At 42.3% G+C, this 26,388-nt stretch overlaps 1 protein-coding gene across 6 annotated transcripts in view; it reads right to left on the bottom strand.

Annotated features, from left to right (window-relative positions):
* The window catches only part of ATXN1 (ataxin 1), a 324,357-nt gene that overhangs the window by 109,098 nt on the left and 188,871 nt on the right, over nucleotides 1-26,388 (bottom strand). For all 6 annotated transcript variants that reach the window (XM_075585648.1, XM_075585653.1, XM_075585651.1 and 3 more), the window contains one exon: nucleotides 25,242-25,298. The gene's annotated coding sequence lies outside the window, so the exon portion shown is untranslated. The remainder of the gene's footprint in view (nucleotides 1-25,241; nucleotides 25,299-26,388) is intronic.

Raw genomic sequence — 26,388 nt, 5'->3', positions numbered from 1 at the left:
AACAGCAACCGCTGATTTCTATTACGGTAATTGGGGAATCAATGCTAATCATTATTTGCATGTACCCGTAAGAATTATCTGTATTTAGCGCTACCGGTGCATGCAGCACCATATGTATCATAGAACAACGCAAGCATAATTAGTCCCTGGACCTGAATAGTTTAATACTTTAGTACTACAGAGATAAGTTTACTTAGCCAATATTAAAGCAGCAGTCCAAGCTGCCGTTTTTTTTTTTTTTTTTAAATGTATTAATCCCTTTATTATGTGCACCAATACAATCCACACAATGATAAGCAATTAGCTAAGTTGCCGATCGATCCGTTCTTCTGTGATCGATCGGTGAAGATTCGGCTCGGGGGGTTCACTAAATGTCTGTCAGTGCAGCAGAAGAGGACCAAAGATGCAAAGTTCTGTAGGGAAGATCATTTGACCAGGCAGTCACTAGATACAATTGGTGCAGTGCTACAGAGAGGGCAGGGATCAAAAAGGGGTGTGTCAGAGCCTGGTTCAGAAGAGGAAGGGAATGTGACTTTGTTCCTATAGAAACAAAAAATGCTTGTTACATTATAATATATCAAAAATGTAATTCAGTGTTGTTTTTTTTTTTTAATGCTACAAGTATTTTCTCATAGTACAGAATGGATTTATTAAAAAACAAAAACAAACACACATGTAGGATATTGCTTGGTCTGCAGCTTTAATATAGAACTGGCACTACACTTCAAATCCAGTTTCTCCCTTTTGAAAAGGCCAGGTCCCATGTAGTCAGCGACATTAAATTAATAATGACTTTTTTGTTCAGCAAAGGGATGGAAGTAAAAGCATTAAATTAAAGATGGCTGCCACAGAGTTTTTAAAATTTTAAAATTGCTCAATAAATTTGTTTTGCTCACTTTGGGTGGTTTCTCTCCTTGGGTATGAGCACCTAATCAATACCTAACAAAAACATACAGTATATTTTATATTTCTGTGATATTTGTTATTGATCTTTTCACAGTGGGGAATTAGTCTCAATTGTATTACAATGGCATATATTTTGCTGCTATTTGTACTATAGAACAGGGGTGCGCAAACGTTTCAGTTCGCACCCCCCTGTCTGCGCTCCCCCTGGATTGCGCACCCTCCTTACCGGCTTTCAGGCTTTGCGGCGTCATTTGACGTCACGATGTCATGTGACGTGTTGTCATTTGACGCCACGTTGTCATGGTGACACGTCGCCGAAGCGCCGGCTGAGAGAAGGTAAGGGAAGTTGCAGAGGCCTCACGCCTCCCCCGGCATTTAATTTCCATGCCTGGGGGAAGAGCGCGAGGCCTCTGCAACCGCCGCGCTCCCCCCTAGAAAATCCCTTGCCCCCCCTGGGGGGGCGCATCCCTCAGTTTGCGCACCCCTGCTACGGAAGGCCGTCCCACAGGATACAAAGTAAAAATAAATGAATTAAAAAAAAAAAAAAAAAATTTTTGAATCCAACATAGTGAAAGTTGAACTTTCCCCGCTGCGTCCCTTGGAAAAGGTTTTCCTTTTCAACGGAAATAATTCTCCATGTTGAGCCATAAACTGTCCTCAGCTGCTGAGCAAGGGAAGACACAAGGGGGGGGACACAGCCCGCAGAAAACGCGGCTCTATTACAGTCTTACCATGAAAAGGGCTGTAACAAGCCCTTCTCCGTCACCCTATTTTAACCAATTACACAAACCATTTTGATCAGCACACCTTGCCCAACTCTATAAGCTATACCTTCTCATAACGTTACCCCACTCGATATAAACACTGATATAACTTTATTTCATATAGCACCGTTTCTCCCAAAGCGCTTCACAATCACAGTATAGCAGCACATAGGAGTTTTACAGACACAGCCCCTGCGCAGGCCCGCCCCATGGCTGTAAGCAGGTAAGGCATCACCTAGGGGCAGCAGGGCTCAGGGGGCGGCGTGAGGGAGAGAGTAGCCACAATCCTTTTTTTTTTTTTAAAGCAGCGGGTCTCGGAGCTGAACCCCGTTAATTTCAGCTCTTGGGACCCCCTGCTTCCTAAGATACTTACCTCCTTAGGGGCTGCCGGTATCGAGGAATTGTGTGTGTGTGTGGGGAGTGGGGAATGAGTTTGAGAGGGGGGGGGTAATTAAGTGATAGCGGAGGGGGGGAGGGGAGAGAGTGTGAGAGGAGAGTGGGAGGTGGGAGAGTGAGATGGGGGAGAGTGAGTGAAGAAGAGAGGGGGGCTGAGTGAGACAGAGGGGGGGAGAAATACATGGGGAGAGGGGGGATAGAGGAGGGGGCACATGAGGAGGTGTGAGAGGGGGGATAGAGGAGGGGGATCGCGAGGTGTGAGAGGGGGGATAGAGGCTGGGGATTGCGAGAAGGTGTGAGAGGGGGGATAGAGGGGAGGAGAGAGGGGAGGATAGAGGAGTTGGCACGTGAGGGGGTATGAGAGGGGGGATTGAGGAGGGGGCTCGCGAGGAGGTGTGAGAGGGGGGATAGAGGAGTGGGATCGCGAGGAGGTGCGAGAGGGGGGAGAAAGGAGGGGAGTTGTGAGGAGGTGTGGAAGGAAGGGTCTTGCAAGGCTACCGACATGGGGGGAGTCTAGAAACTCTAGTCCTGGGGAAAGGAAATGGGTCCTGGGGAAGTCCCAGGAAATCTGTCACTGTCTATGTGTGTGTTGTGGTCTGTGTGTGTGTTGTGCAGGTCTGTGTGTGTGTTGTGAAGGTCATGGTCTGTGTGTGTTGTGCAGGTCAGGGTCTGTGTGAGTGTTGTGCAGGTCAGGGTCTCTGTGTGTGTGTTCTGCAGGACATGTTCTGTGTGAGTGTTGTGCAGGTCTGGGTCTGTGTGAGTGTTGTGCAGGTCAGGGTCTGTGTGAGTGTTGTGCAGGTCAGGGTCTGTGTGAGTGTTGTGCAGGTCAGGGTCTCTGTGTGTGTTGTGCAGGTCAGGTTCTGTGTGAGTGTTGTGCAGGTCAGGGTCTCTGTGTGTGTGTTCTGCAGGACAGGTTCTGTGTGAGTGTTGTGCAGGTCAGGGTCTGTGTGTGTTGTGCAGGTCAGGGTCTGTGTGTATGTTGTGCAGGTCAGGGTCTGTGTGTGTGTTGTGCAGGTCAGTGTCTGTGTGTGTGTTGTGCAGGTCAGGGTCTGTGTGTGTTGTGCAGGTCAGGGTCTGTGTGTATGTTGTGCAGGTCAGGGTCTGTGTGTGTGTTGTGCAGGTCAGTGTCTGTGTGAGTGTTGTGCAGGACAGTGCCTGTTTTTAGTAAATGTGCCTGGAGGTCAGTGTGTGTTTCTGGAAAATATATTGTGTGTGTATGTGATGGACATATCAGGTGTGTGTGCTTCTGTTTATGGTGCCAACATATATTTATAGCTGACGTTATTGCATCTGTTACTGTGTGATAATGTGTGCAATAGTGTCGGCTACATCTGCATATTGTGGCTATGTGTGGCCCGGGCCTATCGAGCCTAGTGGGAAATCCGCCACTACACAGGCCCAACACCATGTTTTATCCCCTATTGTATAAAGTGTAAGAGCGGTGTGGAGATATTGCATGGGAAGAGCCCGCTCACATTATGTAGAATAATGGCTTTTCTGTTCTACAGTGAAATAGGAATCCAAAAGTTCAGCTACGGTATATTGATATGAGGTTATTTTCCTAGCTACTGAATTAGTTTTCTTCTCCAATGTACTGTATATGCACAAGAGTAGGTACAAGCAGAGGGATATTTGCAGAAACAGCAGTACCAGCAGTACCAGCAGTACCAGCAGTAACTGCAGTAACAGCAGTAACAGAGGCGTCAACAGGTTCATAGACATTTGGGCAGAAAGCAGAAAAGGGTCCTCAATGTATTCCTGCATCTTGCCCTGGGTGTCATTTGCTTACGGAAAAGAGGAGTAACTCTCTGACTAATATGGTCCAGAGTTAACTTTGGCCAATAGGAACAATAAACAGTTTAGTACTGTACTTAACATCTTATCCAGATGAGAAACATTAATACAGGAGGGCCCTGGGCATGCAGCGGGTTCCATTCTAAGGGCCCGCCGCAAAGCGAAAATCGCTGCTAAGCGGAACCGGCGATTTTTGGTATATGCGCATGTGCAGACCGGCAATGCGCCGTTCTACACATGCGCAACCTCGGCAAACGCCCCCCATTCTGTGCATGCATTACCTCGGACCGGCCCGTTCAGCGCATGCGCGAAATCAGACTGGCCCGTTCTGCGCATGCGCAGACATGGCGGCCCCCTTCTCGGTACCGCCGTATCAGCGGATCGCCGAAAAGCAGGGCGCCGAAAAGCGGGGCCTTGCTGTAGCAAATTTTCTTTGGCTTTCCAAGTGCTGTGAAAGGCTCAGGTCTATTTTGTGCTGGTTTTGCTGGGCCGGCCAATCAGTAGAACGGCAATCTTACTTCATTAGAACCAAAATAGGACAAAAGAAACCAAACAAACAAATATCAAAATAAACCAATAGCAAGTGCACTGTAAAAGAATATAAAGTGCACTAAAAATGGAGGGTTAATGTAAAGAAATCCATATGGGGGGATACCGAGCAGAGCACTCCGCCTGGAGCCCACTGGGGGGGCAAATTCTGGAACCAACCCAGTGGTCTCGGCGTACGTGCACTCTGCCCGGATACGGGAGCGCACCAGCACCCGGAACATGGCCACAATGTTTGTTGGAACCTCCCCTTCCGAACACTGCTTCCTGGTCTTCTAAAAGGCTAGCTTAGCCAATGCCAAGAGCAGGTTGGCGAGGAGATCCCTAGGCTTTTTGTCCAGGGCCAGGAGTGTAATTTATGGATGTTAACAGTTTTAGCTGGATCTTGAATTAAAAAAAAATATTTAAAAAAGCAAAATACATCCATAGGTGGAACATTTAAAAAAAATGTTTTACTATTGTTTTAATGGGAAATATTCTGCAAATGAGCATTTCATTTACCTTTGTTATATATGTAACAGGGACTTAAAGCATAGACTTAGAACTGAACAGATTCACTTTCATTCATGTGCAGTTATATACAGTAAAGGTAAACGTGTGTGTGTTTCAGATATGGGTGTTGGTCATTGAATGATCAATCATAGCAGCTTAGTAGCTGTGCTTGCGGAATAGAAATATGCAATTCCCGCACTTGATAGGAAGAATTTGCTTTTATAAATACTTCTAATGTAAATCCGGCCTCCCTCGGGTTTATAATTAAATCATTTGAAATAACATGTAAGTGAAATAGAGGCAGTTTGTCTGCATACATTAACTTGAGCAAATCTGGTTTAGCATTTTATAACTTGCCTGAAAGTATATACTCATAACTCTTCCACGGAGCCAGTTTGCATTACCAATTAGCAAGTCTGGACCGTAGGAGGTACAGAACACCTTAAAAAAAGCAGTATGGCCAGATTTACTAAGGTTAATACATGCCTACAAATCACCTCTTCTTAAAGTCATTAAAAACATACAGGCATCATTTCAGATATATCTGCTTCCTGTTGCTTTACCACCAACAAATGATAAGTTCACAATTCTGTGAATAAATCGGAGCACAAAGCACAATTCTGTATGACATGTTGCCTGTTATTTGAATCCTTTGCCGAGTCCCGCACATATGAGTAAAGATGGGCAAATAATTTGACTGAATTTGTGTTCGCTGCACAATACAGCATTTTCGAGGGGGATTTTCACACATACGCAAAACCGTTGGAGTTTGACAAAAGTCACCACAAGTGAAAAGAGGAAAAATGAGCGGGAAAAAATGGAAAAAGAGTTAATATTCTAATACTAGCAAAAAAAATGTAGATATTCCAAATATTCAAGAATTTTTTGAAATTCTTCTGAAAGTCTTGATGGAGGGGGTATGGGGGGCGGGGGTTAAAGATCCTGTGATTCAATTGACATATTTGTCCATCTCTACAAATGAGCTCTAATTTGTCTAGCAAAAGAATCAAATGATAACGACATGTTTATGGACTTAAATGTAGTTAGTTGTTACATTTCTTATTTAAAAAAAAATTGGAAAATATTCATGGATTTCAGATTTTTGGCTTACAAAATGCATAACAAATCATTCATAATTTAGGCAATAAACATGTAAATACTTGGCCCTACTGCTCTGACGGTGGGACTGCACCCTTGGAGGTGGAGATCGAACCTCAACTGTGAGCAGGAGCTACATATTTCGTCTTAGGTTTGCTAACCTGTATTTACTGTAGATAATCCAGTCTCCGTATAATATATTTATTTGAAATCAGAAATCCAGGATTCATTCTTTTTTTAATAATTATTATTATTATTATGATTATAGGATTGAAACAGGGGGTCTCCGGAGCTGAAGTGTATGCATGTTTTTACACTATTATTCAACTCTTAATGCCATTTTTAATTCGTTTCAAAGCACCCTTTGATTTATGTAGCAGGTTTTAGTCCACCTCCCAAGCAGTGCAAGATATTTGCAACACTTTCCTGTTTGTAATAATTTGTTGCCAATGTTCCCTGCAATTTGAGCTGCAAGCCGTAATAATAGATGTTACCTTAGTAATATAAAGATACGTTGTAGCTGCAGAGTACACTGACTGAAGCAGCCATTATGTTAGTCACACAATCAGAATTTTGACAGATTTACAGTACAACTAGAACAGCAAACGATTCCCAACTTACTAAGAAGGTAGAATTATACATTCAGGTGCTTTACATATACAAAGAAGAAAAGAAGAAACAAAGGGGTATGTATTTTATTTATTTATAAAATATTTTACCAGGAATCTAGGAATACTGCACCAGTGAGTTGTCCCCGTTCCATTCCACACTGGATTTCATTGCAAACTTTTAGCAGGGTAGTTACGGTGGATGTTTGGGACGAAAGCCAGATTGGAATTGGCTAGGGAAATTTGTCTTGGTGTAGTAGTCGCTTAATTGGCAGTGGACACATTTTTCCATGACTTTGGATAGAATTGGGAGAAGTGAGATTGGTCTGTAGCTTGAGACAGTGTTTTTGTCCCCACTTTTGAAGATTGGGACAACTCTGGCAGTTTTCCAGGTCTTAGGGATATTGCCTGCAGACAGGATAGAGTTGACTATGGACGCAATTGGTTTGGCAATGGCTGGGGCACCAAGTCGTAGGAACCTAGATTGTAGCAAGTCAGGTCCGCATTGGCTGCTTAGTTTTAGTTTGAGGAGCGCTTGTGTAATCTCCTCTTCAGATACTGGGCCAAATTGAAAATTGTGGGCAGTGTTGGGAAGGGGTGGGGCTATGTGGGCACTCCCAGGATGAGATTCAGGTTTGTGGTTTGGGCTGCGTTTTGCTAATAAGTTAGTGGCACACCCCACAAAGTAATCATTGAATGCATTTACAATGTCAGTGGGGTTTGTCAGAGTAATATCCCCCTTAGTGATATTACTTGGTTGTTGATGGTTAGGAGGCTGGAATATATTGTTGATAACCTTCCAGAAGTTAGCTGGGTTTGATGTATTTTGGTGGAGATTGTCAGAGTAATATTGTGCGTTTGCGTGCCTTGTTTGCCTTGTATTGTATTGTATGTCTTTATTTATATAGCGCCATTAATGTACATAGCGCTTCACAGCAGTAATACATGTGGTAATCCAATAAATAACAGATAATATAAATAACAGATCATGGGAATAAGTGCTTTAGACATTAAGGAAGAGGAGTCCCTGCTCCGAGGAGCTTACAGTCTAATTGGTAGGTAGGGAGAACGTACAGAGACAGTAGGAGGGAGTTCTGGTAAGTGCATCTGCAGGGGGCCAAGCTTTATGTGCCATGTGTTCAGAATAGCCACAGTCCTATTCATATGCTTCTTTAAGCAAGTGTGTCTTAAGGTGGGTCTTAAAGGTGGATAGAGAGGGTGCTAGTCGGGTACTGAGGGGAAGGGCATTCCAGAGGTGAGGGGCAGTCAATGAAAAAGGTTTAAGGCGGGAGAGGGCTTTAGATACAAAGGGGGTAGAAAGAAGACATCCTTGAGAAGAACGCAAGAGTCTGGATGGTGCATAATGAGAAATTAGGGCTGAGATGTAAGGAGGGGCAGAAGAGTGTAAAGCTTTAAAAGTGAGGAGAAGAATTGAGTGTGGGGTGCGGGATTTGATCGGAAGCCAGGAGAGGGATTTCATGAGGGGAGATGCTGAGACAGATCTAGGAAAGAGTAGAGTGATTCTGGCAGCAGCGTTAAGGATAGATTGTAGGGGAGACAGGTGAGAGGCAGGAAGGCCGGACAGCAGGAGGTTACAGTAATCAAGACGGGAGAGAATGAGGGCCTGAGTCAGAGTTTTAGCAGTCGAGCAACAGAGGAAAGGGCGTATCTTTGTTATATTGCGGAGGAAAAAGCGACAGGTTTTAGAAATGTTTTGAATGTGAGGGGCAAATGTGAGAGAGGAGTCGAGTGTGACCCCAAGGCAGCGTGCTTGGGCTACTGGGTGAATGACCGTAGTTCCAACAGTAATGTGGAAGGAGGTAGTAGGGCCAGGTTTGGGAGGAAGTATGAGGAGCTCTGTTTTAGCCATGTTGAGTTTAAGGCGGCGGAGGGCCATCCAGGATGATATAGCAGAGAGACATTCAGAAACTTTGGTTTGTACAGTAGGTGTAAGGTCGGGTGTTGAGAAATATATTTGTGTGTCGTCAGCATAGAGGTGATAATTAAACCCAAAAGATGTTATTAGGTCACCTAGAGAGAGTGTATACAGAGAAAAGAGAAGAGGTCCCAGGACAGAGCCCTGGGGTACCCCCACAGAGAGATCAATAGAGGAGGAGGAGGTATTAGCAGAAGAGACACTGAAAGTACGATGGGAGAGGTAGGATGAGATCCAGGATAGAGCTTTGTTCCGAATGCCAAGAGTATGGAGAATGTGAAGGAGAAGAGGGTGGTCCACGGTGTCAAATGCTGCAGAGAGGTCGAGTAATATAAGCAGAGTGTAATGACCTCTGTCTTTGGCAGCATGGAGGTCGTCAGTTATTTTAGTGAGGGCTGTTTCCGTGGAGTGAGCAGTGCACATGTTCCGCAGGCATCTGTAGTGATTGAGATCCTTGGTAGTGCCAGTTACTTTGTAGCTTTTCCACAAAGTATCCCTGAGCTGGTAGAGTGCAATAAGGTCAGTTGTAACCCATGGAAGATGGGCCCCCTGTACCCTTATTTTGCGTTGTGGAGCATGGGTATCGCAGAGGTTTAAGAACTCGGATTGGAAATAGTCGAGCGCAGAATCGGGGTCGGGAATTAAATTGATTCTGTGCCATGGGCAGTTGGTAAGGTCATCCAGAAACTGTTGTGGGTTAAAGTTTTTAAATGTTCTAGTGAGGAGAACTTTAGGGCTTGAATGGGGCGTTTTAATTTTCCTTACACAGTACACTATTGCATGGTCACTGAAAATGTCAGGAAGGATGCCAGAGGATTGGATTCTGCTGGGGTTTGAGGAGAGAATCCAGTCTAGCAAGGAATGGTTATGCAATTTCAGGGTTGTCCATGTGGGTTGGGAAATGAGTTGTGATAGGTTAAGTGACTTGAGTTGTATCTGGATTTTATGGTTTTTAGGGTCAAGCCAGTTGAAGTTGAAATCCCCAAGAACAAGCAGCTCACTTTTCTCGTTCAGAGAGGAAATGGAGCCAAGAAACTGGGTGACATATGCCAGGGATTGTAGAGGGGCTTTAGGGGGGGCGATAGATGCCAGCGTGCAAGATAGGCTTAGAAAAGGGGAGGCAGATTTTGCCAACTAGAATTTCAAAAGAGGGTGGGCTTGGGAGGCAATTTAACAGTGTAAATTGTAATGTGTCTGCAATATAAAATAACACCCCTCCTCCTCTCTTTGACCTATCTCTCCTAAAAATGGAGTATCCCTGACTGGCGATATTTGCATCAGGAGTTTTATGGGTTAGCCATGTTTCTGTAAGAACAATGGCTTTGGGTTTATGCATAAGGCACCATGGCCTTAGTTCATCCAGTTTGGGCAGTAGGCTCCGAATATTTATATGGGCGACAGATAGCCCTTTTTGAAATTTAAAGGTGGAATTCTCACGGGCATGGGACAGATTTGAAATGGGAGGACCTGGGTTAGGTTCAATATCACCTGCTAAAGAGAGTAATAGTATGAGTAGAAATTTGGGTAGTTGTTTGCAAGTTGTAAATTTGTGGTGTTTGCCATTAGAGTGAGCAGTGGTTGGTGTGCTGGTTTTTAGAGTTCTCCACCAACATTCCATAGATAGTGAAAGGCTTTTGAGTAGTCCAGGGTATACGGTGATGTTGGGTGTGGGCCAGGATGGAGGAGTTTGTAGTGTATAGAGGGAGTAACATCTCCATGAGGCCATGAGAAAGAAAAAAGTTAAGATACATAGCAGGTTCATGATGCCAGAGGTAGGCAGTGCTGCAGGGAGCTGTTGTGAGTGTGTGCAGACTAAACAGCAGGGGTGTGCCTGTTCCTTGTCAAATGTTTTGCTGCATTGCAATGCTAGTCAGTTCTGGGTTTCAGTGGGCTGAGTTGGTGTGGGAGTTATTTTGTGCAGTCAGTTTTGGGAGAGGCTGCAGTGAAATAAGTTGTAAAGGGGTGTGGGATTAAAATATGCAGGTTAACAAGCATGGGATCAAAGTGTGGTCATATAAGCTCACCGTTTGTTGCCTTGAGTAAGAGTTTGTAGAAAGGATGGAGTCCCCAGTCACCTCCAGTCAAACTATAGTCTAACTATTATTGTCACTTAAAATGATCACTTTAAATGCATCACTCTTAAGATGCCAATGATCCCTTGCCACTGCAAGAATGTAGAATTGCTGCTTTAAAACTCATTTAAATGGCATTAACAGTTGAATAAAAACAGCAAACCAAAAAAACAGTCACTATTATTGAATACAACAGAACTGATTTATTTAGGAAAAACCTAACATATCTCATGTTTTGCGGCTTTAATGAGGTAATTATGTAAAAATTCATAATGGTCAATTTACCACTGCCATGGAACAAATGGTTTCAACGTAGTGACAAACCGCTTAAATTCTGTTGCTAGTAGAGATGGCAAAACAAAAATCTCCTTAAGTACGTGTAGCTACTGTGAAGCAGTTTGTGAATAACCTACATTTAGCAAATGTGGTTTTAAGAAGTTTAAAAAAAATGTGTATGAATGTAATTCTATGTCCACCCATAACGATGCTTATGCAAGAGTCAGACTTAAACACATTGTTACAGCAATTAAACTCTCCTGGAAATAAGTATGTTGTAAAGATGAAAGTGACTATACTGTATTAAATCTGTCACAATTGGGCATTCCCATTTGTCATTTTTGCTCTCAGGAAGAGTGAGTGGGAGGCATACATGCTATTTTTCTGCTAACAATTTCACTATCCCTCCCTTGAAGAATTACAACAGTTCTGTTAACACATGTCCTGATAATTAAAGATGCATGAACTCCAGAGTACTCATGCTCTATTTGTTGTAGTGATCTCTTTGCGGGAATTAACGGTAAAAGCTATGGAATAGCGCTTTCAGTAAAATACACACACAATTAAAAGGATTTTGATAGTAACACTACTTTTACTTGTGGCCACGTCCTTTTAACCCATTAGGCAGCGTCAATCCGTAAACAAAGACACACCAATAAACACCTTGGATGATTAACGTTTCAGACCCCACTGGGACTCTCCCAAAATAGCCACTAGTCCAAAAATTATTTACAGTATAACAAAATAATTACAAAGGACACAGAGGGTGATGTCCTGTCACACATACTGTAACCAGAAACATAGGGGGTTATGGATTATCGGTGTTACATTCAATTCTGAATTGACCGAGATTAGCGCAGCCTGCTGCTTTACCCAGAGGAAGGGAAATAGCATTACAAGATTTGATGCATCAACAAAAGAGGGCGGGACTTCCTAAAGAAAGGAATCCTAGAAACTCCACAAAATGGCGGCACTCAGAGCTGTGTGCAAAAATATCAAAATACACTTTATTGGTATATGAACAATGATGAGGACAAATAATAAAAGGAAAAAAGAAAAATGCGTAAAGTCAAAGAGCGTACTAACCCCTCACCAATTAATAGAATGCTAAAATGTAGTACTCATTCATTCATTGGTGAGGGGTTATCGTTAGCATTAATTCATTGGTGAGGGGCTATCGTTAGCATTCATTCATTGGCGAGGGGCTAGCTTTAGCATTCATTCAATTCATTGGCGAGGGGCTAGCTTTAGCATTCATTCTATTCATTGGCGAGGGGCTAGCTTTAGCATTCATTCTATTAATTGGCGAGGGGCTAGCTTTAGCATTCATTCTATTCATTGTCGAGGGGCTAGCTTTAGCATTCACCGTGTATTAGTGTCTTTGGATGTAGCACTGAGCTCTGTCTGTGTTTCATGTTCTGTCTCTGGTTTTAAATATATATTGTCATGCTCAATAGCACTCCTCTTTGACACTTATACGCATATATATATATATTTAAAACCAGAGACAGAACATAAAACACAGACAAAGCTCAGTTTTAGCACATCCAGTGAAACTCATACACGGTACAGTGCCTAAATATATATGTATAAATATCTATTAAGTAAAATGGTCTTTTAGTTTGAAATTTTTGGCCAAAATTGTTGTAAGCCCCTGAGCCAACTTCACGGCAGACCACAACTCAGGGGTCCCTAACGCTAATATAAATTCTTAATAACCTGTGTAATAACAGGAAGAATGATTTATAGTAAATCTGTCAATATTAGTTGCAAAGTTCTAAGTCTGATTGAAGCCTTTATTAACCTGTACATTACCAGGAAAAGCACTCTGTATTAGAGTTGTCACAACCATCCTGCAAGCAAACAAGTTCCCCTGTGTAGAAGATGCTATGGAGTGAGCCCTTAACCATTTAATAGATATTTATACAGATATATATTTAGGCACCGTACCGTGTATGAGTTTCACTGGATGTGCTAAAACTGAGCTTTGTCTGTGTTTTATGTTCTGTCTCTGGTTTTAAATATATATTGCCATGCTCAGTAGCACTCCTCTGTGACACTCATATGCTTATATATATGTTGTGGTTATTTTGGGGGTTCAATAGGAGCTTGTTAGGTGTCCAGTATATATATATATATATATATATATATATATATATATATATATATGTTGTGGTTATTTTGAGGGTGCAATATGAGCTTATAGGGGTCCTGTATGTTTTGCAATTCTTGTTCAGCTGGTCCTAGCTGATTTGGAGGGTGGTTCCTCCTTCCCTAGTTTGAAGCTCACCCCCTCCCACTTTTAAATGGTTAAAGCTCACTCCTTTGCACCTTCCACACCCATGGGAACTTGCTTGCAGTTTGATTGCGACAAATCTAATACAGAGTGCTTTTCCTGGTATTATACAGGTTAATAAGAGCTTCAATCAGACTTAGAACTATGCAACTAATTTTGACAGATTTATTATAAAACATTCTTCCTGGTAATGTAAAGGTTATTAAGAATCTATTTTAGTGTTAGGACCCTTGAGACATGGTCTGCCTTGGAGGGGCTCAAGGGCTTACAACACTTTGGCCAAAGAGTTAAACTAAAAGACCATTTTATTCAAAAGAGATATATATATATATATATATTTAGGCACTGTACCGTGTATTAGTGTCTTTGGATGTAGCACTGAGCTCTGTCTGTGTTTCATGTTCTGTCTCTGGTTTTAAATTTATTCTATTCATTGGTAAGGGGTTGGTTTGCTCTGTGACTTTATGTTTTTTTTTTTAGAATTTTATTGTGTGTATCAATCATTGTTCGTATATCAATAAAGTTTTTTTTAAATATTTTTGCACATGGATGTGAGTGCCGCTATTTTGTGGAGTTTCTGGGATTCCTTTCTTTTGGGAGTCAAGCCCTGGTTTGTTGATTAGCTCTATCTAATACTCCTGATTTACTAGGCAGAGTTGTTTTGGCTCTTTGAATTGATGTTTGGTAGTAGTGCTTTTTCCACCCTTTTACCTCTTACTTGATTGGATGCAGTTCATTGTGCCAGTTCGCCATGTACTGTAACGCCTTTTGTGACTTTTAGTGTAATCTCGCCCGTATGTAAGCAGTGTACAGTAAGTTAGCTCAGGGTCTTCACTCATTGACTACTGAAATACATCACTTTCTTAATACATCCCGCCTAGGGTTGCCAGGTGGCTTCTCCAAAAATATTGGACACAATGGTGAAAGGTACGACGTGCTTGAGACACACACACTTCTCATTGATCCATGCTATTTCCTCCACTCCTTGGCCCCAACCCCAGGCTCCTGGCACCCCCTCCTTATTAGCTGCATTACCCAGCAGCAGCAAATCAGGATGGAGAAATCTGCCCTGCCCCCTAGCAACAACCCTGCTCTCTCCCTGCTCGGGAAAATCCCGCAGCCCCCCAAGCCGGTCAGATCACTACCAATCATCCAGAGAGGTAATACCGGACACATACATGTCCAGTATTACCTCCGATTTTTTACTGGGCAGAGTGTCCAAATACAGGACAGTCCGGTTCAATACTGGACACCTGGCAACCCTAATTTATTCCTGCCCTGAGTATTTTATTTTTGATGATAAACATTTTGCTCTATGTACAGTACTATTACATGAAAATGTTTGTTTGCAGGATTTCATACCTTTTATATGACCATCTATATTATGGTAAACCAGCTTAATGCTACAAAAGTACGCAATGATCGTGTCGTGATCAACTGTAACATGATCTATTTCCATTTTTCATGTAAATCTAATAATTATAAACATATCAAATCTGGCAAAATGTCTAGTCCGTTTAGGACGGGTACAAAAACGACTTCCTAAATGGTTATCTTGAGGTGATTTGAACTGTATTTTTGCACAAATATATTGGCTGAACAGTATTCAAACAAAAAAAAAACTAAAGATCTTCTTTCAAGAGCCTATGAAACTTTGCAAATTAAATGTATTATCGGACCTCAGTCTGTGATTTCTTTAGCGTATGTTATAAAGCAGTTGGGTTATCATCAATTCCAAGCACAGAGGAAACATTTCTGAATTCTGAAGTCTGACAACTGTGCGGAAATGTTACATGTAAGAGACTTGAGGAAGTCGATTTGCCATTATACAGCACATCCATCTGCACTGGCTCCACTAGTATCCTAAATATATACTGTATGTGTAATGTATAAAAGTAAAATAAAGAGAGAGAATATTTTATTTTATTGCATCAACAGACATCAAAGGCCTGCGGGGTTGAATACAGTACATGGAGTTGCACAGTGCTATGAGCCAAAGCAGGGATCTGGGTAGAAATAGGATTACCAACTTTCAAACAAGCAAAGTAGTTACATTTGGGATTACTGGTGGAAACATCTACTGCAAAATGTCATTTGGCCGTGTCTGACACACGAGTGGTAAATTGATTGCACATTTTGTCATGCATGTCACCCTCATTTGTGACCTACTGTACAGCCTTCCTCTGTACCTTCAGTCGACACCAGCTCTCTAGTACAGGGGTATGCAAACTGGGGGGTGCAAGTTTTTTTGGGGGGGAGAGAGGTGGGCATGAGGGATCCCGTGAGGCCTCTGCAATGCCACATAGCGGGATTCAGAAGCTTGGTGTGACGCGTCGCCATGGCAACGTGGCGTCAAATGACGCGGCGGCGTCATGTGACGTCATCTGACGCCGGCAAAGGTGGTAAGGGGGGCGCGAGCATGTGGGGGGGGAGCTGGCAGAGGGGACGCAGCTCAAATAGTTTGCACACCCCTGCTCTAGTAAACTCAATCAAAAGCATGAAAAGGCAAAGCGTAACACATTTTGGACACTTTGCTGTCCTGACCAACTTGAGTTGAAACATTTTGTACAAACTCCGGACAGTCCCACTAAATTCGGGAACAGTTAACAACTCTAGGTAGGCAAGGGGTGTGATCTATACACATCTTTAGATGTTTCCTTTTTATTATTAATTTAATTAAAATAACCAGGAGGCTTCATTTTGTCCAGATATATAATGCGCAGCACACAAATGTAAGAAAGCATGCAATACATTAGCTCTAATTGTCAAAGGAACATTTGTTTTTACTTAAGTTCAACATAACATTTTCTTTAAATTCCACTAGTTCTTGTTATAAAGTCTGTGATACTGTAGGTATGTTAAAAAAATAATGAAAAGTAGTCAGCTCCAATAACGTTACCCATTGTGAATTACTGCAGTTTCATCATGTCTCATGTCAGAGGTTCTGGGGCTCCAAGCAACAATAGTCAGGGGGGACCTCGCCTACTCATTTTAAACCCCATCTCTATATAAACAGAATAGTCAGATAAAAGGTGGTATTCCCTTTCTTCCACATGAATAGTAATTTTATTACATGGTTTTACACAATGGTAAAGGGGAGGTAAGTGGCAAATGAGGTTCTGGGCCAATTACAGACCTGTCAACTCTCCCCGGTTATTTGAGGACCCTTCTCCCACAATCCTACTCCGCCCCCTCATCCACACATTTTTATTGTTGGTACCTGTACTTACAGTATAGTGTCCCAGGGCAAAGAGCAAAGGGACCTCCTCATCAATCTACTCCTGGCATTGGCTAAGCAAGCCACCTGTAAAAGCAGGAAGCAGTGTTTGGAAGGTGAGGTCCCAATTACGGCATTGTTCCTGGTAACAAAATACTAACTAAAACCTCAACTTTGCGCTAGACCTAAAAAGTGCAGTGTTAAATATAATATAACAAGCAGACTATAATGAAAATATAACAAATAGATACCAAAGATAACTACCTAATGACCCAATTAATGGATAATTAAACTTGGTGGAGCAGCCCAGGGGATGAAAATTACAAGTAGTCCCCTACAACTTGTTTAAAGATAACGCACAATTACAAAAAGAAATCCCCGGCGCTGGTACCTCACAATAACAATGAAAAAAACACTTATTAGAATAAGTCCACCGCCACAGTCCACAAGTGGGTTCCAATTGGAACACTGCCAATCCTGGATCTTTGTTATTGGTGCTGGTGAGTTCCCATGTCTGAGTAGAGCTTTCTCATGCCAACTCCACTGGGACGATTTTATAGTTTGCCTCCTGGCGGGCGTCTTCCGGCATCCCCCACTCCGGTTTATTTATACTACAGTACACACCCTTATTCAGACCACCTGTTTATTTTTACTCACAGCTGCACTGGCTTTTTGTTCCATTTTCTTTCTAGGTCTACATGGCGGCCTTGCCCTCGTTGACTATGAGTCAAAAAGGTTTCTGATGCAGTAAAACCTTTTAAAATAGACTACTGTGCTTCCGCATAACCTGCTCTGTGCTGACTGGTCCTGCCACATGTTTGTCTTCAACATTCCCCAAGAACCAAAGGATTTATTCATCTTTAAGGGTAAAGATAATAAACAGACACTTACTGACGACTGCAAATCTCACAAATCTGCAGAATATGGTATACAATTTTTGTTTAAATGCTGGCCTGCTTGAAAGGCAGTCAATGTTTTTATTGTTGCACATGTTCCCAGGAAACTTTAAATTCGGTAAAAAATGTGGAACAATTTGTTTATCTTCTTTGCAGCCAGAGGACAAAATAAATAAATAAATATACATACTGTACATACATACATACAGTTCCTGATTTTGCAATATTTGCTGGAAATTGTGAAGTCAATCACTACAGGATTGTATACCTCTGTTTTATTTTTGTTTCAAATCATTTTACTGAGTTTTAGAGCATATGTTAAAACAATATCCTACTGCAGCATTCAGTTACAGTTGCATAGGATCACCTCTACATATCTGCGTCTAGCATTTCTTACTTCCAGTAATCAGCCGATACATCAGTGCGGTCTTAGTGGTTCTCCTGGTCGACATGCAAATGAGCACACAATGTGTCACCCCTGCTTCAATGTGTCACCCCTGCTTCAAACTCTCTGTGCCATACAGTGTCTTTACTCACTGAACCACTCCCTCTATATATTGCCAATAAAGAATATCACTTGTGAGCACATTCACATGTCTTAGACAGGTCTGCAACACTGCCTTTCACCATTATCACCTAGAATACAGTGCTTCCACTGCAGCAAGGGATTCTGGGAAATGACATGCAAATGAGTCACCTTTTGCCTGAAATTCATTTTTACATGAAACCCTTATAAGCAAATGCTTTGCTGTTTACACAGCTTTTAAGAACAGCATGGGATTAGATGCAAAGCCAGTCAAACCACTCACAGACAGCTGTATATATATATATTATATATATATATATATATATTTATATATATATATACACTCATGCTACTGGGTCAGTAGTTGAATAAGTTGGCCTAAGGGTGTCAATGACATCTGTGACATTACATTCATAATTTCATCATTAGTGTCCATGTAAGAGTTTGGATATGAATCCTACTGACTGCCTTTCTGCCACTTGGATGATTCACTGTGTAGTTTGGACTTGTTTGGAGATCATTGTGTGTTTCCGTTTTACAACTCAGCTTTTCTGCAGCAAATTGACATTCCCTAAAAATGTCAAAGAGCACACGATTGATATGAAGACAGTGGATTTTGGACTTGATCTAACTTGCAAGAGGATTGGGAGCTGTTTACTTTTATTACAGATTATTTTGTTGAAACAAAGGATTTGATATAGATTTAGGCAAGCGACCAAATCTAATGCAGCCTATTCTTTCCTCGCTGCCTGTCAGCGCATAGGGATCAAACAGAAAAATACTAGGGTAACCTGTTTCTGTATTCCCAGGGCTTCCGCATTGCTACATCAGAATCAGTTATGTAGACAAACCCCAAAATATTATTATTGCTCTTACTGGTCTATTTATTGGACCTCTACAGCTGCCTAAGGCCACACTTAAGTGCCGGCGACGCGACGTCGCCCGAAAAGAAATGCATTGCTTATAGTAAGCGCGACAGCGATGTGGCGACACGATTTTCGGAAGCCGTGAATATTTGATTTTTCAGGGGCTCTCGCCTCATGTGACAGCCCCTGAACCAATCAATGCCCTGGTCGCCCGTGCCGCCGCAAAGCGAAATACAACTTTTGCTAGCGGCGACGGCGACGGGTGACGTCACGTGTCGCCATCGCGGGCACTATAGGTGCAGCCTTAAACATACTCAACATCATAACGATTTTACCCTTTTAATATTCCATGAAACAGTGCTAAATCCTTTAAGTTGTCATCCGTATCCCATGAATTTATACAGCCTTGTAGACAAATAATGTAATTCATTTATCTTAAGTATCTTCCCTATAAATTCTGAATGCGACCCTACAGTGTTAATACTTTTGGGCCATCTGCTGGGAGAGACTACTGGTACTTACCTTTTAGATGAGCTGCGCAGCCGTCTGACCATCTCTCCATCTGCAGCCGTCTCTCCATCTGCAGCCGTCTCACCATCTCTCCATCTGCAGCCGTCTCTCCATCTGCAGCCGTCTCACCATCTCTCCATCTGCAGCCGTCTCACCATCTCTCCATCTGCAGCCGTCTCACCATCTCTCCATCTGCAGCCGTCTCACCATCTCTCCATCTGCAGCCGTCTCACCATCTCTCCATCTGCAGCCATCTCTCCATCTGCAGCCGTCTCACCATCTCTCCATCTGCAGCCGTCTCTCCATCTGCAGCCGTCTCACCATCTCTCCATCTGCAGCCGTCTCTCCATCTGCAGCCGTCTCACCATCTCTCCATCTGCAGCCGTCTCACCATCTGCAGCCGTCTCACCATCTCTCCATCTGCAGCCGTCTCACCATCTCTCCATCTGCAGCCGTCTCACCATCTCTCCATCTGCAGCCGTCTCTCCATCTGCAGCCGTCTCACCATCTCTCCATCTGCAGCCGTCTCACCATCTCTCCATCTACAGCCGTCTCACCATCTCTCCATCTGCAGCCGTCTCACCATCTCTCCATCTGCAGCCGTCTCACCATCTGCAGCCGTCTCACCATCTGCAGCCGTCTCACCATCTGCAGCCGTCTCACCATCTGCAGCCGTCTCACCATCTCTCCATCTGCAGCCGTCTCACCATCTCTCCATCGGCAGCCGTCTCACCATCTCTCCATTCTGCAGCCGTCTCTCCATCTGCAGCCGTGTCCCCGCAGCTCTGAAAGTAAGGCCGCGCTTATAGTCCCGGTGACGGCGACGCTGCGGTCGCTGAAAAAATCTAATTGAATTGACTTCCAGCGATCGCGACCAAGCCGTCGCGCCGCTCTTACTATAAGCGCACGCGATGGATGCAATACATTTGTTTTGACGCTACGTCGCGTTGCCGGGACTATAAGCGCGGTCCTAGATGCAGGGCTGTATTTCCTTCCCACTGGATGACACAGATGCCCTTATTATTTAGGTCTCTACATCATGATGGGGAGGCTTTATGACCAGCCCCCTTGATGATGTAGGTGACCAAATATAGTCATATAGCCGCCCCCTCATGATGTAGAAACCCATATAAGGGCAGCAATGTCATCCAGGGGAAGTAAATACAGCCCTGCATCTTACTTTCAGCGCTGCAGGGACACGGCTGCAGGGACATGGCTGCAGGGACACGGCTGCAGGGACACGGCTGCAGGGACACGGCTGCAGGGACACGGCTGCAGGGACACGGGTGCAGATGGAGAGACAATTTGATGGCTGCGCAGCTCATCTGAAAGGTGAGTACCGGTATTTTCTCTCCCATCCAGTGAAGGATTGACGCTGTGATGGTCCCTTCCAGAAGCATGGAACACCGCAGTGTTATCCTTCTGGGCCACAAACCTCGCCGTCCTTGTGGCCGCGGGTTTCCGCATTTGTCTCTGCAGCCACAAGAACAGTAATTCTTGCTACTTCGGTATGTTGGTGTGAACTAATATGATATATAATGTAATGATGACTGTATAAAGTACAGTATAGATGTATAATAATGTATATCCATACATACTTCAACAATAATAATTAATATAATTAATTAATTGATTAAGAGCTAGTCACACTTTACAGAAAAGGGCCAAAAATTCATAGGCACATCACAATTGCACTATTCATACCATGCTTTTCAGATACGTGGAAACCGATCTCCAGGAAGATGCTGAGATTTTTAACAAATGAAAACAAAACTTTGCTTTTTGTCCCTATAAGGCTGCGGTCCCACTAACTACTACAGCGCACGCTATGCGATCAAGCCCCCCCCCCCCCCCAGTACCTCCGGTCCCAGTTCCTACCTTGTCGCGCACCTTTCCCCAGCGGTGCGCGACAGGTTTTCAGATAGGCAGGGGAATTTGAGTTCAGTGTTTGCGACGGAGCTGTGGCTGTGGGTTTGCGGGGGCGTGGCCACGCCCCCGCCGGCAGTTCAGCCAATGAGGGCGAACCAGCCGCGGGACGTCATGGCCATGCCCCCGCAAACCCACAGCCACGCCCCCTCCCTTCGCAAACCTTCCCTCTTCCCTCAGACCGCCCATCGCAGTGTAGCGCTGTGCACGCGCCGCCCCCCCCGCCGGGCGCGCGTGCCACAGTGAAGACAGGGGACTCAGCCTAAGGCAGTGGTTGGCAACATGATGTACTGCCTGGGCATCACATCCTTCAAAAAGGGGGCACATTACCCACAGATATTTATATAGGAGCTTCTCCCCACCCCCTCCAGTCCGTTTCTTAATGCCGGCACACTGGTGCCAATATTTTATAAACTAATCGGTACAATATATCACACTGGATTGAAAAAAAGACAAATGTCCATAGAGTTTAACCTTCGGTAAATTCTAATTGGCTGAGATATTCACCCTACATTTACAGTTATATTGCAAACAAAAAACCCCAGCAAAACATTGACCAATTATGTCCAATAGTGACAATCAGATTTCTCCCTGGATCAATAAATCATTAAATGGTAAAGTTCGATTTTTGGGGTGGTTGAAAAATCATTGGTCTAAGGTGCAGATCCCATTGTGAGTCACTGTAGGCAAGTAATTTTTCCCTATGCCACAGTCACCTTAATTTCTATAATAAACTCAATGGGAAAGAGAGCTGAAATATTACACAGTATGTACAATGTTGAGTACATTGCAGCACTTTATCATTTATGTTATTGTTCCCTTTGGTGGGAGTGCTTAGTAAAAACATTTAGTGCAAACCTTTGTGCTATAATTTCCCATGAGGAGAGGCACAGAAAGTGTGAGTGGGCTGTTGGACGTACCCTTAGAGTTACCGGCTGTATTGAAACCCTTTTGGGTCTATTGGAAACTATTTCAGGACGAGTTTCTAGGGTCTGGGTGTGACTTCAATTAGCGAATTCTGCTGGAGGAAGAAACACGGCAGGAAATTCTGCTCTGTCTTTTTAACTCACTGATAACATACACATGTACGGTAATTAACCTTATTGTCTCCGGTGTCACTGCCACCGCGGTGGTCGCAGCACCAGAGGATTAACGCTGCAGGAGGTCCCAGCATGGACCCCCCATACCCGGTCTCAGGCATCACAGACATTTGCTCCCTTGATTGGGGCGCCGGCGACAGCGAGGCCTGTTACATCGGCAGGAAACAGATCACGTAGACTCCACGATTGTGAAGAAAATAAATATTTTAAAAGAGACATACATACATATATATATATATACATACATACATACGTACATATATATATATATATACAAACAGAAGAACAGAGAGAGCACGTTGGTGATGAAGACAAAGAATACACTGTGCTTTTCCCGGATCAGCTCATTCTGGCCCCCCTGCTGTGCATGTGAGGGGCGTAGCTGACGGGTTAATGTGTACACCTTCCAGGATCATCTACCCTTGCTGTGAGATTGGTGAGATTGTTCCTATTCCCATTTCTCCCTGCAAGTGCTTTCTTTCACTGCCATGGGCCTGGTTACATACTGACACTTTTCTATCAATACTCTCAGCCAGGATACAGCTAGCATTGTGCTACATACAGTATTAACCTCCACCAGCCTATTGCATTTTTGCAGCCATTTATTTCCAGGGATTTTTCACTTTGATATCATATCACTTATCCTCCTTCATTGGATGTTTTTCAGCATTTGATCGGACATTTCATGTATTCTTTATATGTATTTTTATACACTGTATTGTATTATATGTTCAATCTACCAAATTGGCTGTAGGGAACCAATGTTCCTCAGCCAACCTTTGTGATAATTGCTCTTGGCATGAAAGTAGCTATTAAATGCCACCACCTTGATATGTACATCTGTCTGTATTTAATTGTTAGAATCAACCCCTGATGAAGTAAGCGCGTCAGCTGACGAAACGTTGGGCTTGCGTCATCCTGTGATCACCTATCAGCTGTGAGAGGATTCCTTTGGCTGGGGCTGTTTGGAGGCAGATAGAAGTGTGCAGTTTCATTTCTACTGGCTGCAAAATTAAGAGCTGTATTGCGGGGAGAATAACCGTGAGGTCTGGTTATATGCTTATGGGCTAGTAGCCCCTACTAACATTGTTGGGCTCCTGTACCTTCCGATTGGTGATGAAGACAAAGAATACACTGTGCTTTTCCCGGATCAGCTCATTCTGGGCCCCCTGCTGTGCATCTGAGGGCTTAGCTGACGGGTTAATGAGTACACCTTCCAGGATCATCTACCTTTGCTGTGAGATTGGTGAGATTGCTCCTATTCCCATTTCTCCCTGCAGGTGCTTTCTTTCACTGCCATGGGCCTGGTTACATACTGACACTTTTCTATCAATACTCTCAGTCAGGATACAGCTAGCATTGCGCTACATATTATTCATTAACCTCTACCAGCCTATTGCATTTTTTCCAGCAATTTATTTCCAGTGATTCTTCACGTTGATATCACTTATCCTCCTTCATTGGATGTTTTTCAGCAATTGATTGGACATTTCATGTTTTCTTTATATGCATTTTTATACATAATATTTTATTGTATGTTCATTGCCTCCTATGTCTGTTTTTTTAAATTAAACTTGCCCATATTGACATTTACTATCAGAGATTTGCGCTCTTTTTCTTTTTTGTTTGCAGACCTGTCTAAGACATGTGAATGTGCTCACAAGTAATATATATATATATATAATGATGACTGGTGCACTTCAAAAACAGAAAATAGTATATAAGGGCTAATATGTGGTGCCAGCAGAAAGACTGGGATCCCAAACAGCCCAAAACAATATAGAAAAGAGAAAAATCTGCAGCACTCACCAAGATGATGTTGTCAAAAAAGGTATTTATTCACACTATGTGAAGTAACCAAACACAGCAGTTTGAGCAATGTATCGGACCCCTCTGGGTACGTTTTTTGACAACATCATCTTGGTGAGTGCAGCAGATTTTTCTTATATATATATATACATTCGACGCTTGCGAAAAAGTGGCTACTACACTATTGCGCCAGCTGACCAGCGTAGGCGTCAACGTCTGCTACATCTGTATAGAAGGAGAGGCTTGCAACTACAGTACCTGTAAGATCAGTGTGGAGGCCTTCATCCAGCAGGGGATTGACAAAGGCTGAAGATGGTGTGTGTGTGTGTGTGTGTGTGTGTGTGTGTGTGTGTGTGTGTGTGTGTGTGTGTGTGTGTGTGTGTGTGTGTGTGTGTGTGTATATATATATATATATATATATATAAAAAGAGGAAATACAGTAGCGCCACTTGTGAAACAGAGTAATATAAAAATGTGAAATCGTATTAAACTAATAATATATATAGAAAAAATATAGAAAAAATATATTAATCTAAAAAATATTCAGTGCCAACAATAGTGATAACATACATAACAAACAAAAAAAAGAAAAACAAAAAATGCAGAAAGTCCAACCCTTAGTGCAAGTCCAGAAAAATTCAAATTAGGAATAAGATGGTATTATATGTTCATTGCCTCCTATGTCATATTTGTCATTTCAATGTTATAGGGACTTTGCTTTCCCTGTTTTTTATTAAACTTGCCCATAGTGACATTTACTATCAGAGATTTGCGCTTTTGTTTCTTTTTTGTTTACATATGGATTAGGTTTATCAGAGCAGCATCCCTCTTTAGTACGTGCCTCCCCCTTGATTACTACATATTTTTGTTTTATTTATTTGATTGGACACTTTATCACGTTTTTATTGTTTCTAGATATTCAATTGAGCGCTGGTTCTCTTTTTTCCTTAAAAAATAAAATAAAATAAAAATATATATATATATATATATATATATATATATTATATACACACATATTTATAATTAAATCACACATTTTACCATAAACTGTCAAGGTGGATAGCTTCCTACTAATTCACGATAATAGGCAAGGTAATTACATTACGGCAAGTGCAATGTGCCATATACTGTAATTTGTGATTTAAATCATAAGGTGAGTATTTCTGTATACTGTATATTAGCAAAACATGACACATGTTGGACTCACCTGTCTGGCTGATCTGTTTCTGTCTCAAATAGAGGAAGATCCAGCTTCTTCACAAAACTAAAAGAAAAAGTAAAATTGCCTTATATACAGTAATTGTTTTTCAATTAAATCACTGAACTTTACAGCAGATAAAAAGAACTCGATCAACCTGGTAACACAGTTACAGTATTTTCTGTAATACTAATTATTGTATTGTGGTTGGTCTAATGTATACTACTTGTTTCTTATACCTAAAGATTAATTTCTGTATTTATACATGGAAATATGGTACCAACAATGCTTTAAGGATAAATAACAATAACAACATATATGATAACAAAATAACCAACACATAAGGAAATTCCCATACTCAGGATTAAAATAGTCCAGCCCAGTCACGTCTCTGCCCACCCAATCCATCATTTTACCACCCAAAAGATAAACCTTCTCTATTACTTCAATAGGTAGTTCTCAAACCCCTCCTCTGGATCACCAGCCACACCAGGTTTCAGGAAAACCTCAAGTACAGTATTTACAAACAGGTGAATACACTTAATTTGCATAAGAATGGCACGTTGAGTGGTTGTCCAGAAACCTGGTCCCGATCAGGACCCTGCGGAGAGGTTTGACAAACACTGGAAGAGCCAAAGTCGAAACCGGAGATGTACATTATTATTATTATTATTATTATTATTATTATTATTATTATTATTATTATTATTGTTACATAACACCTTTAATAAAAAATAAAAAAATCAGACTGAGAATATTCATGGGATATCAATTATTGATCTTATTAGTTCATTATTATACAGTAAATAAAGTACATAACACAAACAGACGTTTATAGTAAAGCATGCATGTTATACAAAGTTATGCAATAATGTAGAGTAAAAAATAATTACTGCATAAAATTGTGTTTTGTACTTTTTACCCCAGTTAAGTAGCCAGGAGCTTTTGTCAGACTTTGCGGCGATTATACATAAACGAATGAGACCGTTAGAACAATGTCAGGCAGTGACAGACCGAGCCTTGAAAGTTAAATAGGAAAGAAAAGAAAAATATATATTTTCCTTCCTTTGCTTGGTTTGAAAAACTAACTCTGACTAGTAACAAAAGAACAAACGTAACACTAACAGCTTGACCACAACAATAGATTCAGACAAAC

The sequence above is a fragment of the Ascaphus truei genome, chromosome 2 (genome assembly GCF_040206685.1).
Source record: "Ascaphus truei isolate aAscTru1 chromosome 2, aAscTru1.hap1, whole genome shotgun sequence".
Taxonomy (NCBI): Eukaryota; Metazoa; Chordata; class Amphibia; order Anura; family Ascaphidae; genus Ascaphus; species Ascaphus truei.
The sequence above is the reverse complement of the archived record's forward strand: the minus strand, read 5'-3'. Positions and strand labels throughout refer to the sequence as shown.